Here is a 14,757-nt window from a genome sequence, read left to right as displayed (position 1 = left end):
TAAAACTAGGTCATCATGTACAACTTTTTGCATTCTCTTCAGCGAAACTGTATGTATAAAAAAACATTTCTTGGGCATTTTGCATATGGATAATCTGAAGCAAAGTCAGTCAAAAAAACAGATGCTAAAAAAAGTGAAGTTTAGGTTTTTATATCTCAACAAGTAACCGTGGGATACAGCTGAAACCTTGCGTGTAATAACTTACCAGAGCAAGGACTTGGAATATAAAACTTCATTCTCCTTCTCCTACTCCTTTCCAATGGTCTACAAACTGGAGATTATATTGATGATTTTTCTACAAAATGTTAAAAATGGCTTTTTTGGCCCACTTTTGCAAAAAAAAAAAAAAAAAAAAAAAAAAAAAAAAAAAAAAAAAAAAAAAAAAAAAAAAGGTTCTCTACAAACTCTTTTAAATCATTTTCAAAAGAAGTATTATGGAGGAGATGATGTACAATAAGTTAAAGGTAAGTGTACAAACATTGTGCGTGCTCAGTTCTAGAATTTTTTGAACAGACCTTGTTAAGACCCTAAAACACAATGACAGTGTGGAGTGCCACACATGTGGATTTTGTATCACAATTCACAATAGACCTGTCCCTATGGCATCAAAAACAGTCACTGACTGCCTGTCAAGATGTTGTGCAAGCATGAAGACTGTATAATGGGAAAACACTGCACATCCACAAACACTCATATCAGAATAGGCGCCCTGAAGGAGCAGGATCAAGCTGGTTTGAACCTGAAGCAAATGAAGACATCATCAGGCAATTTAACCTTGTGTTGTGATATTACACATGGTATCACATGAATTTTCACACCCAGGTTTCTCCAACTTGGTGTTTTTGAAGTATTCCATGGCCTGGTGCACCCCGAGGTATTGGCCATTGTATGGCTGCTGACTAAAATGGTAGTGTGGCGCAGAATCAGTATGGGCTGCTCTAAATGGGCACAGCAGGGTGATTACTGCCAGAGATGCAAAGTGAGTAGGGAAGTAACTGATACACAGCTCAAAAATGCTGTCTTACAAACATTATCTGCTACAATAATGTTTGAGATGAAAGAGATTGACAGGAAGTTCAGTGAAGGCACTGAAGGCAATGACAAACTGCAATGAGTTGCAGATTACAGCTTGAGAAAGGGGGAAACTTTTCCTCACTAATACACTACTGGATTCTGTCAAATCAGTGAGGAATGCTGTGAAAGAAAGTTTTTTCTCCCATACTATGCATTCTACATGCTCATGTTCTCTATTGAGTGGTAATACAGTCAAAAACGTCAATAGCAGAGTTTCATCTGTCACTGGTAAGAGAACTTATTGTAGTTTATGGAACAGAATGGACAAAAGCTGGTGATGGAAGGTGTTCAATAACAACAATCCTATACAACATACTGAGGGGCATTTCCCAAATCTTAAAGAGAGCAAACACTGAAATGAAGGTACACCAACACATAGATTTACAGTCTGCTTGAAACAGAAAGTGCATTAAGAACAGGTACAATATTAACCACTGATAAATACACAGAAGAGATGGAATCAGACTTCAGATATTACAAATTCTGTAACAGCTATGTAGTATGTGAAGCACAAAAGTCACAAAAGCACACAAGCATTGTGACAATGAGAAAAAAAATTATACACAATCATCTACTCTGATGCACAACTATTGAATTGAACTGAATTTTATTTGATCCTGTAAGATTACATTGTGTACAGTAAATGAACGTGTAATATAAGACATGTTAAAGTAGTAAAATTCATTGTCACATATTTTTCTAAACCTTTAGCTTACATTTTTACATCATTGATAACGACTAACAATATATACAAATTTCATGGCATAAGTATTCTGCAACACTGTAAAACTCTTTTTCAATGAGATAGTCTTTAAGTTTCTTTGGAAAGTCATTGTCAAGTACACTATCTTGCAGGTTTTGAGGCAGACTTCTTAGTAGTCTGATACCAGAATACTGGGGTCCTTTTTCTAGCATTGCCAGTCAGTGGTGGTATGCTCCGTACTTTATTCTTCCATCTTGTATTGTGGGCGTGTACACTAGCATTTGTAATCCAGTCCTCACTACTTTTTGTGATGTACATTATTGTTTTGTATATATACAACAATGACAAAGTTAAGATACCTAACTTCTTGAAACAGTGTCTGCACGTTTCAAAGGTCTTTCTTCTTAAAATGGTCCTTATTGCTTTTTTTGTAATGTAAACACTCGTTTTTCTCTTGTTTGTTTGAGTTTTCCCACACAGTAACTCTATACTGTAAGTATGGTTCAAAAAGTCCATGATACTCTGTACGCAAAAGGTTCTTGTCTCAATATTGTGATAGCTGCATCATTAAGAATATGACATTTCAGTTCATTATCCACAAGAATACCTAAGAATCTAGCAGATTCTTCTTCTTCCAGCCTTGTTCCATCAACCTCTAAATCCATGTCTACATCCTTCTCCTAGTTTTTAAACACTGCATACATAGTCCTTTTTAGATTTATAACCAGTTCATTTTCCAACAGCCATTGAGCTGTGACATTTGCAGATATGTATGCTCTTCTCTCGAGCTGTTCCATATTTTGGTCACTATTTAGTATTGTCATGTCGTCAGCATACAATATTTTCTTCCTCCTCAACACCTATATCATTAACATCATACAGCAGAGATGATGAGACATAGATATGCATAATAAAAAGACTGTCAAACAACTAAGCTTTCAGCCAGCCAAGAAGGCCTTCATCTGAATTAGACAACACACACACACACACACACACACACACACACACACACACACACACACACACACACACAATTGCAACTCACACGCACATGACCACAGTCTCTGGCTGCCAAGGCCCGACTGCGAACAGCAGCACGATAGGAGAAGCAAACTGGGTGGTGCGGGTAAGAGGAGGATGGGGTTGGGCTTGGGGTGTGGGTGCAGTGGTGGAACAGAAGGCTGTGTAGTGCTGTAGTGGGAACAAGGAAGGGATAGGTGAGTGCAGGATCCAGATGGCACAGGCTGTGAACCAGTCATTAAAATGAAGAATGTTGTGTTGGGCAATGTGCTTAGCAACTAGATGGGCCAGTTGTTTTTTGGCAACACTTTGTCAGTGGCTATTCAATTTAGTACAAATTTTGTAGCTGTGGACATGACTGCATTTAATACATGGGAAGTATGAATAATCAGTCACAATTTTTTCATGTTTTATTAAATTTAATAAAACATTAAAACATTTTAACTAAAGCCATTTTTATTAATACTTCCGACCATTAAAGGTAGTTGAAGATAACAGGTATGTGGACAGCAAAATAAATAAATAGAAGAGTATAAATGGCCTCAAATACCTTTGTTAACTAAGCATAGTGTTCAAAACAAAGTTTGATACTTGTCTGAAATGGAAAGTTTTTAATCATACTGCATTAACAACTTTTACTCATGGCTGTAAGACAAGGGACTTTAACAAAAAAACCATTCAAAAACTGAGGATTGCTCAGTATGCAAAGGAGCAATGAATATTTGGAACTATTAACAGATACAGGAAATAAGCAAACTGACTGGGGAACAAACTGTGAAGAAAGACATATCTATGAGTGTAATGAATATGAAATGGAGTAATTGCTACATGTAGCCAGAGAAATGGATGATAAATGAACCAAGGAGTTCTTTGCTGTAGTCCACGAGGTATGAAAAAACCAAGATGATGATTTAACAGAAAGTTGGCAGATTACACACAAAAACAAGCGTAACCAGCATGGGAGATGGGTCAGGGTGGCTACTCAGACTCAAAAAACTAAATAAATAAATCAATTCCCAGGTATGGGTAGGAGACAATGTCATAAGAAGCTCCTGAGAAATTAACAGTGAGCAGGGGAGCAGGAGTTCAGCATTTCACAATAACATTTCTTTCCTCTTGGCTGTAGTTTAACATCAGTTTGTAAACCTCAGTAATTTATGTGAAATGATATTCAAATAATAAACACACTATGAAATATTAAATATTTTAAAATTTGTGATTTCTAAAGCTCAATAAAATTAAATTTCAATGTTTGATTAAAAACAAAGAATTCCCTGAGGTTTTTCTGATTTTTCCATGTAAAATGTAATACCCTGAGAATTCCAGGTTTTCCAGAGGAATTGTCAACCATACGGGTAGGAAACATTAGAAAAATGCAGGTTCAATATGAATGCATGTTAATGAAGATTAGAAAGAGATGGGTAACTTTAGAGAAGGCTTTCATCCAGCAATGTATGCCAAATAGCTGATGGTTGTAAGTGTTGGCATCACAGATAAAGAAAATTTGGATTAACAACACTTGTGTAAAGGAATATGCAAATTACAATATCATGTTGTGGAGGTTTCATATCACCATTTAAATCAGAGGGAGCTTTACATGTCAGCAGGAAGTATAGCAGTTTATGTATAATGCACTATAGTGAACCCCAAACTTAGCATTTTCTCATGCTTAGTATTTCATGACCTGTCAAAGAAGCAATGAACCTCAGGGAGACAAAGACGCACAGACTGATAAGTCTAGCAGAACTCTATGATGAAAGAAGCATCAAGTAGACAAAACTTGGACGATGAAGATCTAGGCACTATCCTCTCTCTTATTTTCTTCCTCTAAGCACAGGAACATTTCATACCTGAATGTCTGCCTTTTCTTTGTGTGAAACAATGAAAAATCTGGGATGGAAGAACAGCAATACGAAATGGTCAGATTGCTACTCGTCACATAGAGGTGGCATTGAGTCTCAGACAGGCACACTGAAAACAGACTGCTAGATAGTATGAGCTTTCGGACAAGTCCTTCATCAGATGAAGACAAAACATGCACACACAATCATGCAATTCATACTCACAATGGCCACTGTTATCTCCGGGGGTTAAGGACCAACTGTAGTGCATGGGGATAACAGTTGTCGTACATGTGAGAGTTGCATGTGTGAATATGTGCACCTGATGAAGGATTTAATCTGACAGCTGATTATATCTACCAGTCTTCTTTTTCTGCTTGCCTGCAATACACATATATGGGACATTTTGTTGTTTCAGTCTATTCTTACAGGTGGTGTATTTACATTACTCTACAGCTTATAGACTCTTTGTTTTACTAATATGAAAAACCTAAAAAATAAATCATAAGATATAAATAAAGCAATCAATTCATAAGTGCAAATTACCTTTACAAGTACATATTCCACTGGAGGTTCTGGCTCTGTGTCTGCTACACCACCATCACCTAGAGTCTCCACCACTAAAAATAATCAATTACAACAAAACTTCAGTTCCATAAAAATAATTAAAAAATCACATGCTACTATATCATAGAAAGTTACTCTTATGTCTCTATTAATCACCAAATAAGCTAATGTTAACATACAAAAGCAGACATTCAGAATAGGCAAGGCACTCCACCACACACATCTTGCTTGATGCCTTGTGGCTCAATCTACAGTTTTCTATGATTACTTGGGAAGGTAGTTGGTGTTATTCAAGAGGTGACAATACCATAATTCAAAGATTCATGGCGTATCTCGTAAAACACATTCAGTGATACTGCAACATGGGAGCATTAATATACGTAACAGCTGAATTTCATTTGGTAGGCAAACATGAATTTGTGCTAATTACACAAAAGTACTTTACTGGTACAGGAAAAGTTGTTCACAAAGTAAATATTGTAATATATGGTACCATGTTATGATACCAAGGATTCACAGCATTCATTCAGCAATGTAATGTTTTATGCCATTCTTTTTAGTACAAAGTTCTGGCACACCAATCTTCTTCACTAACACTAAAGCAGCCTTCATTAGAGGATACCATTGATTTATTTTCAGTTTTCAGTCTACCACTGATAGCACAGAAAAACAATGAAAACTTGTCAATGATCTGACAGATTCAGATTATTATGCTTGTATTCCATGCAATAGCTAAAATGTGTATTACAGATAACTAAAACTGTATGTAGATGGTGATTTGCATTCATGCACAGAAGAGTACTTTCAATACACAGCAGCTATGGACATGTAGGAATCAGATACTGGTACAGGGCTGTTTAGGAAGTATCCTTCTGCAGAAGGAGGTTAATTTTCAGTAGCTATGGGAGAAGGATTCCACAGATTTTTGAGGCTTACTCCAAGGTTGCAAGGTATATGAGTTCTGGATTCTCATTTACACAATTTAATAAAATGAATAATAAGGATGCAAATGTCTGAGATGAGTTTTATCGGTTGCTACTAACTGGATAATTCCTCTGGTTTGACATATGTGCCGCAATGCACAAAAATATTACATACCTACACATGCTGTAGTTTACTTCCTATGATGCCTAGTGTAGGAATAATAGCTAAGTATACTTTTATAAATCTTGCTGAATTTTGGTTTGCTTTCCTACTGATTAGCAGAAATCAGGTCGGTTAACTTTTCTGTAGTAGAAATATTTATTTCCTTTTTGTGATTGCTCAAGTATTGTGGTTGTATTGATACAGAACTCTTTTGTAAGCAAAAGTCAATATATGAATAATTCTGAAGAAATGGTTTAAAGCAACACAATTGAGAAAACATTTCAGCTGTCAGAGTAGGAGAAAATGCGATGCTGAGGTAAAGAAATCTGCAATGATGAAGAAATAAACATTGTTTTTCTGATCAGCAAAGGAAAAAGGTTGAAGGTCAGAATAAATAATTAATGACAATCATGAAATTTTATCCAAGCACTTACATATTTCAAGTGAGTGAACACCATTCTGTCTCAGTTCCATAATAGGACTGAGTAAACATTTCAATGCAAACTACTACTATAGTTCAATTCTTTTATCTTGGCGGCTCATGCATGCCCGCCCAGACGCTGGAGATTGCTGCGTTGCCAGTTGCACACGACGAATGCGCCAATAGAAGCAGCGCCATAGTATAGCATAGTTTGCAAGCTTACGTGTAGGGGGGAGCGCGCAGTTCATGAAGTAAAGCCACCACGGCCGCATTAACCCTTTCGCTGCTACAAAGATGTGCTCCCTGCATTCCGCGCTATGCGCGATTTTGTCACTGCACTGCTCGCCTGTGCAGACACATTGTGTTCCGACTGCTTTGACACTCTTTATCATTCGATTCCACAAAAACTATTTGGCTCAAAAATTAGATTTTTACCTATCTTCTTGACTGATACCTTCCCCCCATAAATGACTTAATTTTGTTTCGATGTTCAACGCAGTTATTATGCAGCATTAAATATAGTAAACCTTTGCACGAAATTTTGAAGAGTTTGCAGAGGTAAAAGTCCATAGAGTATACTTTCCGTATGGTCGATTTTAGTTGCCACAATGTTGAGAATGAAATGTGGACAAGATACCTATATATTTCATTTAATTTAAGTACCACATAAGTGTCGTATGTAATATTGAGAAATATTCCACCTTTCGCGACTGTAACAAAAGTTTTACTTACACTGGGCACGTTTGGCTTTATTTTAAAGCACTTCAATCAATCAAAAGGAAGTAGACAAAATACATTAAACAAAACTGTGGACTTACAAAAACATTAGGACTTGAATATACCGTCTGTCAGTGAAGTGCTCAGAGCTATGTCAAATATAATTTTGTGTGTGGCACACACAAACAGCATTTATTTGCTAAAACACTGATGAGCCAACACAAACGTTGAATATTGTGCTACCGCAGCACAAAACTATGAAAGGTGACTTGGCAATGGAGGACACAAAATACAGTCCTCTTATGATGCTTCAAAAGAGAGAAACGCGTCTGCTCTAAATAAGTCGCTTATTACCGTTGCAGAAGAGGGATATATTTCAATACCATTGGTAAAACTGCGACTGTGGAACAAAAACAAGAAATAGAACATGAATACCATTGTGTATGTGCCATATCTTTCACCGATGGAAGTGCTTTAAAATAAAGCCAAACGCGCCATGTGTATATAAAACTTTTATTACAGTCGCGAAAGACGGAATATTTCACAATATTACATACGACACCTATGTGGTACTTAAATTAAATGAGATATTGTTATACAGTAAATATTATATGAAATTTAGGTATCTTGTCCACATTTCATTCTCAACATTGTGGCAACTAAAATCGACCATACGGAAAGTATACGCTATGGACTTTTACCTCTGCAAACTCTTCAAAATTTCGTGCAACGGTTTACTACATTTAATGCTGCACATCAAAACAAAATTAAGTCATTTATGGGGGGAAGGTATCAGGCAAGAAGACGTGTAAAAATCAAATTTTTTACCAAATAGTTTTTGTGAAATCGAATGATAAGTGTGTCAAAGCAGTGGGAACACCATGTGTCTGCACAGGCGAGAAGTGCAGTGATGACAAAATCGCACACAGCGCGGAATGCGGGGAGCACGTGTCTGCAGCAGCGAAAAAGTTAATGAAGAGGCAAAGCAATAGAAATTTCATTCAAACGAATAAAATTCGTGAAGTAAGGCACTCCAATATTGTTTTTAAATAAAGAAAATATTAAGCATCGCGCAAGGTTTGAACTCATAACCTTTCACTTGGCAGCCCAACACTTTAACCGTTCCACTACCTCAGCTCATCGAACAGGTTATCTCCATAAGGAGTCTAACACCTCACGCAACTACTGACAAACACTGTTGGTATGATTATGAATTACTCACGCTTCGTCAAAGTACAATAGGAAATAAACAATTACCGCTGTTCTTTATTGCGAAAAAGCAGCTCGTGAGATTGAAACAAACACCTTTCCTTGCTATCGCCTGAATTAGGAGTCTTATTGCTTGTTTGGTTTAATTAATTCAAAAAATGGCTCTGAGCACTATGGGACTAAACATCGGTGGTCATCAGTCCCCTAGAACTTAGAACTAATTAAACCTAACTAACCTAAGGACATCACACACATCCATGCCCGAGGCAGGATTCGAACCTGCGACCGTAGCAGTCGCGCGGTTCCGGACTGAGCACCTAGAACCGCTAGACCACCGCAGCCGGCGTTTAATTAATTAATAGAATATGAAGCAATTGGTATAAAGAATGCTTTTTCCAACTTTCTGTAAAAGAAAGTCTGCCATCAAGACATTGCTTTTGTTCTATTACTTTATTTATGACTGAACGTTTCTAAAACTGAAGACACTCGTCCGTGCTCTGCACTGCTGTCGAGATCTGGCAACGTCGTTCTCTGTTCATTGGCTGACTGTGTTTTGTGATGTCAGATGCGCAGAACGAACCTAAACTCGGCCGCCAAGATATATGACGCGCACTATAGGGAAGCCAGCAATATGGTATTTGGGATCTGTTATATAACCTACTGAATTTGCTTTCCTTTTTCCTTCTCCTACACAACCTTAAACCAAAACTCTGCATTAGATGTTGTTGGTATTTATCCTACTTCTGAGCTCCACATCTGACTCATTATTGAGGTTTACTCTTGTTTATTTATTGGTCTTAAAAAGTTAAAATAAATTCCAATACCTTGGTGAATAATAATACAGGAAACCAAACATACAATATCACAGAGAGTTAAAACAAAATAATACAGGTAGAAATACACTGGCCCCTTATGTTAACTATCACATTTCGAACATGCACACCCTCCGCCCAACCACAAACATTCACACACCCACCCACAAACACACACACACACACACACACACACACACACACACACACACACACACACACACACAAAACCCTTTTCCCTTTTGCATATAGTATATGCTATAAATCAATTTATTTGGTTCAAAAAGGGTTCAAATGACTCTGAGCACTATGGGACTGAACATCGGTGGTCATCAGTCCCCTAGAACTTAGAACTACTTAAACCTAACTAACCTAAGGACATCACACACATCCATGCCTGAGGCAGGATTTGAACCTGCAACCGTAGCAGTCACGCGGTTCTGGACTGTAGGGCCTAGAACCGCTCGGCCACCACAGCTGGCTAATTTATTTGGAGTTAGATGTAAACAATCTTTGGAATTAGCACAAAAACCTGTTGATGAGATGAAAATTATGGCTGAGAAGATAGCAGTTCAACATGAAGATTGGCTAAAGACAGTTCACTCAGTGAGATGTGTAAAGAGGTGTAGAGGTGTGTGGGTGGGGCAGGGGGGGGGGGGGGTCCCATAAAAAGACTGCAAAAATTTTACTTTCAATTAGCAGCCAAGAAACACACCAAGAGTAAGGTAATAAAACTGTTAACTGTCATAATCAAATGGCTCATCAGTCAGTAAAAGAGAGGAAATAAGAAAATGTATCTGATAAGAGAAAGCAGAAAGGTGGAAGGAGTATAAGAGGGTCTATACAAAGTGGGGTGTATTTTCCCTTCTTTTCCTGCTATTGTTTATTTTGTAAGATTTCTGGCGGGTCTTATACCAGTACTAGTGGTTGTAATACCATTTTTAATGGTCCCCTTCTCACTGGCTCCACCACTGCTCCACATTCACTGCATACAAAAAAGGAAAAAACACAGTTTCCCTTTCCAACTACATTAATCCTTATTCAGTTTACTCATGAGCATCTCTTGTCATCAACTTCCAAATGGTGTGTTGAGATGTTTACAAAAATCCCGAACCACTACAAAGGGCGACGTACATGAGGGCAATATTATGGAAATGGAAGAGGACGTAGATGAAAATTAAATGGGAGATATGTTACTGCATGAAGAGTTTGACAGAGCAATGAAAGACCTAAGCCAAAACAATGCCTGGGAGTAGAAAAATTCCATTACAACTACTGATAACCTTTGGAGAGCAAGTCATGACAAAACTCTTCCATCTGGTGAGCAAGATGTATGAGACAGGTAAAAGATCCTCAGATTTCAAGAAGAATACAATAATTCCAATCCCAAAGACAGCAAGTGTTGATAGTGTGAAAATTACTGAACTATCAGTTTAATATGTCACAGTTGCAAAATACTAACAAGAACCCTTTACAGAATGGAAAAACTGGTAGAAGCCGACCTCGGGGAAGATCAGTTTGGATTCCGTAGAAATGTTGGAACATGTGAAGCATTACCGACCCTATGACTTATCTTAGAAGAGAGGTTAAGGAAAGGCAACTCTACATTTCTAGCATTTGTAGACTTAGAGAAAGCTTTTGACAATGTTGACTGGAATACTCTCTTTCAGATTCTAAAGGTGGCAGGAGTAAAACACACGAAGGCTACTTACAATTTGTACGGAAACCAGATGGCAGTCATAAGTGTTGAGTGGCATGAAAGGGAAGCAGTGATTGAGAATGGAGTGAGACATGGTTCTGGCATATCCCTGATGTTATCAATCTGTATATTGAGCAAATAGAATAGGAAACAAAAGAAAAATTTGGAGCAGGAATTAAAGTCCATGGAAAGGAAATAAAAACTTTGAGCTTTGCCGATGACATTGTAATTCTGTCAGAGACAGCAGAGGACCTGGAAGAGCAGCTGAACAGAATGGACAGTGACTTGAAAGGAGCATATAAGATGAACATCAACAAAAGCAAAACGACGATAATGTAGTCGAATTAAATCAAGTGATGTTGAGGGAATTAGATTAGGAAATGAGACACTTACAGTAGTAAATGAGTTTTGGTATCTGGGAAGCAAAATAACTGATGATGGTCGAAGTAGAGAGGATATAAAATGTAGACTGGCTATGATAATGAAAGCATTTATGAAGAAGAGAATTCTTTTAATGCTGAGTATAGATTTAAGTGTCAGGAAGTCCTTCCTGAAAGTATTTGTATGGAGTGTAGCCATGTATGGAAGTGAAACATGGATGATAAACAGTTTAGACAAGAAGAGAATAAAAGCTTTTGAAATGTGGTGCTACAGAAGAATGCTCAAGATTTGATGGGTAGATCATGTAACTAATGAGGAGGTACTGAATGGAATTGGAAGGAAGAGGTATTTGTGGCACAACTTGACAAGAAGAAGGGATCAGTTGATAGGACATGTTCTGAGGCATCAAGAGATCACCAATTTAGTACTGGAGGGAAGCTTGGAGGGTAAAAATTATAGAAGGAGACCAAGAGATAAATACACTAAGCAGATTCAGAAGGATACAAGTTGCAGTAGTTATTCGGAGATGAGAAGACTTGCACAAGATAGAGTAGCATGGAGAGTGGCATCAAACCGGTCTCTAGACTGAAGACCATAACAACAATGCGTGATAAGAATCCATATCTAGTAGGCAATGCTGTGTCATGGACAGCAGGATAATGTGGGCAGGACATACCATTAACATATGAGATTTGAGATCTTAGAAGTTACAGGTATCAGTGAGATCAATCAATAAATCTGAAGTGAAAGGGAAACAAACTGCAGGTCAGATGAGACAAAGACAACTGGTGGCAAAGAAAAGTAAAACAAGAATACTTAGCGATGAAGTCAAAGGCAAAGAAAGAAAAAAATCTAAATCATAAAAGAAAGATGAAAGATAGAAGCTTAAGTAAGTTAAAGTAGCACGGAGTGGAGGGATTAGAATTCAGCACAGAAAAAAGAAGTTGGACGAAACTGACTGAATGAGTCATACAGAGTTTATATTTCTGAGACACACTGAGTCTTGCCTTTTTCTAAGACAATGATATAGGCCAAAGCAATCAATCAAAATTTGTAACAGCAGTGGGATTCAATCCTGGGTCTCCCACTTACTATGCAATGCACTAGCCATTACACAACAATGGCACTGTACCCAGGTTAGCTGCACAGACTGCCCTAGCATGGCTCCCTCCTTAATACAAATAACAAATGACGCCTCGGTCCATTGCTCTTCCTGTTCTAAACTCGCGTCAGTATTATCAAGGCTCTCCAATACTGGAACATCACCTTAGCAATGCATGAAATGTGGTTAATTCTGCCTGTACTTCAGGCATAGGTGATATATTAATCATATACATCATTATCGTAAATAAAAATTAAACTCAGTATGTCTCAGGAACATCAACTGTATACGATTAACGTATGAGGTATGTGGGAAAAGTAATGAACCAACAACACTGCAAGTGATATGGCGATGCTATGCTGTTCTACTTGTGTAGACCGGTTTTTCCATCCCTTTGAGAAGCTCAGTCCGATTTTCAACTCCATACAGCCATCACGTGATTTTTGAGAGTGCTATCAGTGCAGTTGCGTTTTTGTTGTTTGTTATAAAAATATAGCAGTGGAATTTAGAGTAATGTTATGCCATGAAGTTTTGTGTTAAACTTGGGGAATTTGTGAGTGTGGTCTTTGAAAGGATGAAACAGGCCTACAGGGAACATTCCTTATAAAGAGCACAAGTTTTTCGCTGCCAGAAGTCATTTTTGGAAGACCTAGAATATGTTGAAGATGAACCTCACCCACGGAGACCTTCAACTTCAAAAACTGACAAAGCCATTGAATGGGTGCATGCTCTCATGAGATCAGGCTGACATTTAACAATAAGGATGATGTGATACTTGTTAAAAAAAATATTTGACCCAAGTTTTGCACATGCCAGAGGTTTGTGCCAAAATGGTGTCGAAAAACCTCACAACTCAGCAGAAGGACAATCAAAGAAACATGTGCTTTGATATTCTTGAGAGGATTGGCAATGACCATGAATGGTTCAGTTGTGTGATTACAGGGATGAATCTTAGATTTTGGAGTACAATCCTGAGACAAAGTGAGGAGTGGGACACAGACATCTCCTAGACCGAAAAAAGCTTGAATGAGCGAATCCAAGATCAAAACATTGCTGATTTTCTTTTTTGACAATAGAGGTATTGTGCATAAAGAAGTTGTTGCTCCAGGGCAAACTGTTGACCAAGTGTTTTTCAAAAATGTCCCTGAAAAGCTCAGAAAACAGGTGAATCGAGTGAGACCAGACATTGCAGACAAGTGGATGCTGCATCATGACAACATTCCATGTCACACAGCCACTAACATCACGACATTTTTGACTTCAAAAGGCATTTCTGTTGTTCCACAGCCTCCCTATTCACCTTATCTAAGACCCTGTCACTTTTTTCTTTTCCCAAAATTGAAAAAGTCTTAAAAGTAAGTCATTTTGGACTCTCTGGAACATTCAAAATAATGTGACCAGCATATTAAAGACACTACCATTTGAAGAAGGGAACTACTTTGAATCAAACAATATTGTAGTTTGGGAAAAAATAAAAACTTTTGTAGATAAACAATGAATCTCATTACTTTTCTCATACACTTTGTGTCACCTGCACCAGAGGCAGAGGTAGGATTAACCCGATTTTGCTTATTGCTAAGGTGCTATTCCAATATTGGAGTGCATCAGCAATAATGAAGCAAGTTTACAAGGGGAACAGCAATGGGCTGAGGCATGAGTTGAAATTTGGCACAACGGACAGAAATGTACTAGGGTAGTCCATGCAGTTGTGGTAGGTGCAGTGCCAGTGTGGTGTAACACTAGTGCATCTGCCTAGCAAGTGGGAAACCTGGCTTTGAATCTCATCAGTACAAATTTTGATTCATTGCTCTGACCTCCATCATTATCACAGTGATGAATTAGCTTAAGCTGACTGCAGGTGGATGATAAGAAACAATGCTGTCCCAGAGAAGGTTGCCACCTGCTAATTTATGAGACAATCACACAGGAAAGACAAAATCAAATCATCAGCATGATGAATCAATTAGCAAAGTTACAGTTGTGGTGCAAAGTATATGCTTGCATGTACACTGGCAGAAAAAAAATCACAGCACCAAAAACTAATGAACATAGAGTAATGATACTTCTGGAATTGAATAGGAATGTGGAAATGGATTAATAATTGCTTCTATAACTGGAAAAATTG

This window comes from Schistocerca serialis, chromosome 6 (genome assembly GCF_023864345.2).
Source record: "Schistocerca serialis cubense isolate TAMUIC-IGC-003099 chromosome 6, iqSchSeri2.2, whole genome shotgun sequence".
NCBI classification, from domain to species: Eukaryota; Metazoa; Arthropoda; class Insecta; order Orthoptera; family Acrididae; genus Schistocerca; species Schistocerca serialis.
The sequence above is the reverse complement of the archived record's forward strand: the minus strand, read 5'-3'. Positions refer to the sequence as shown.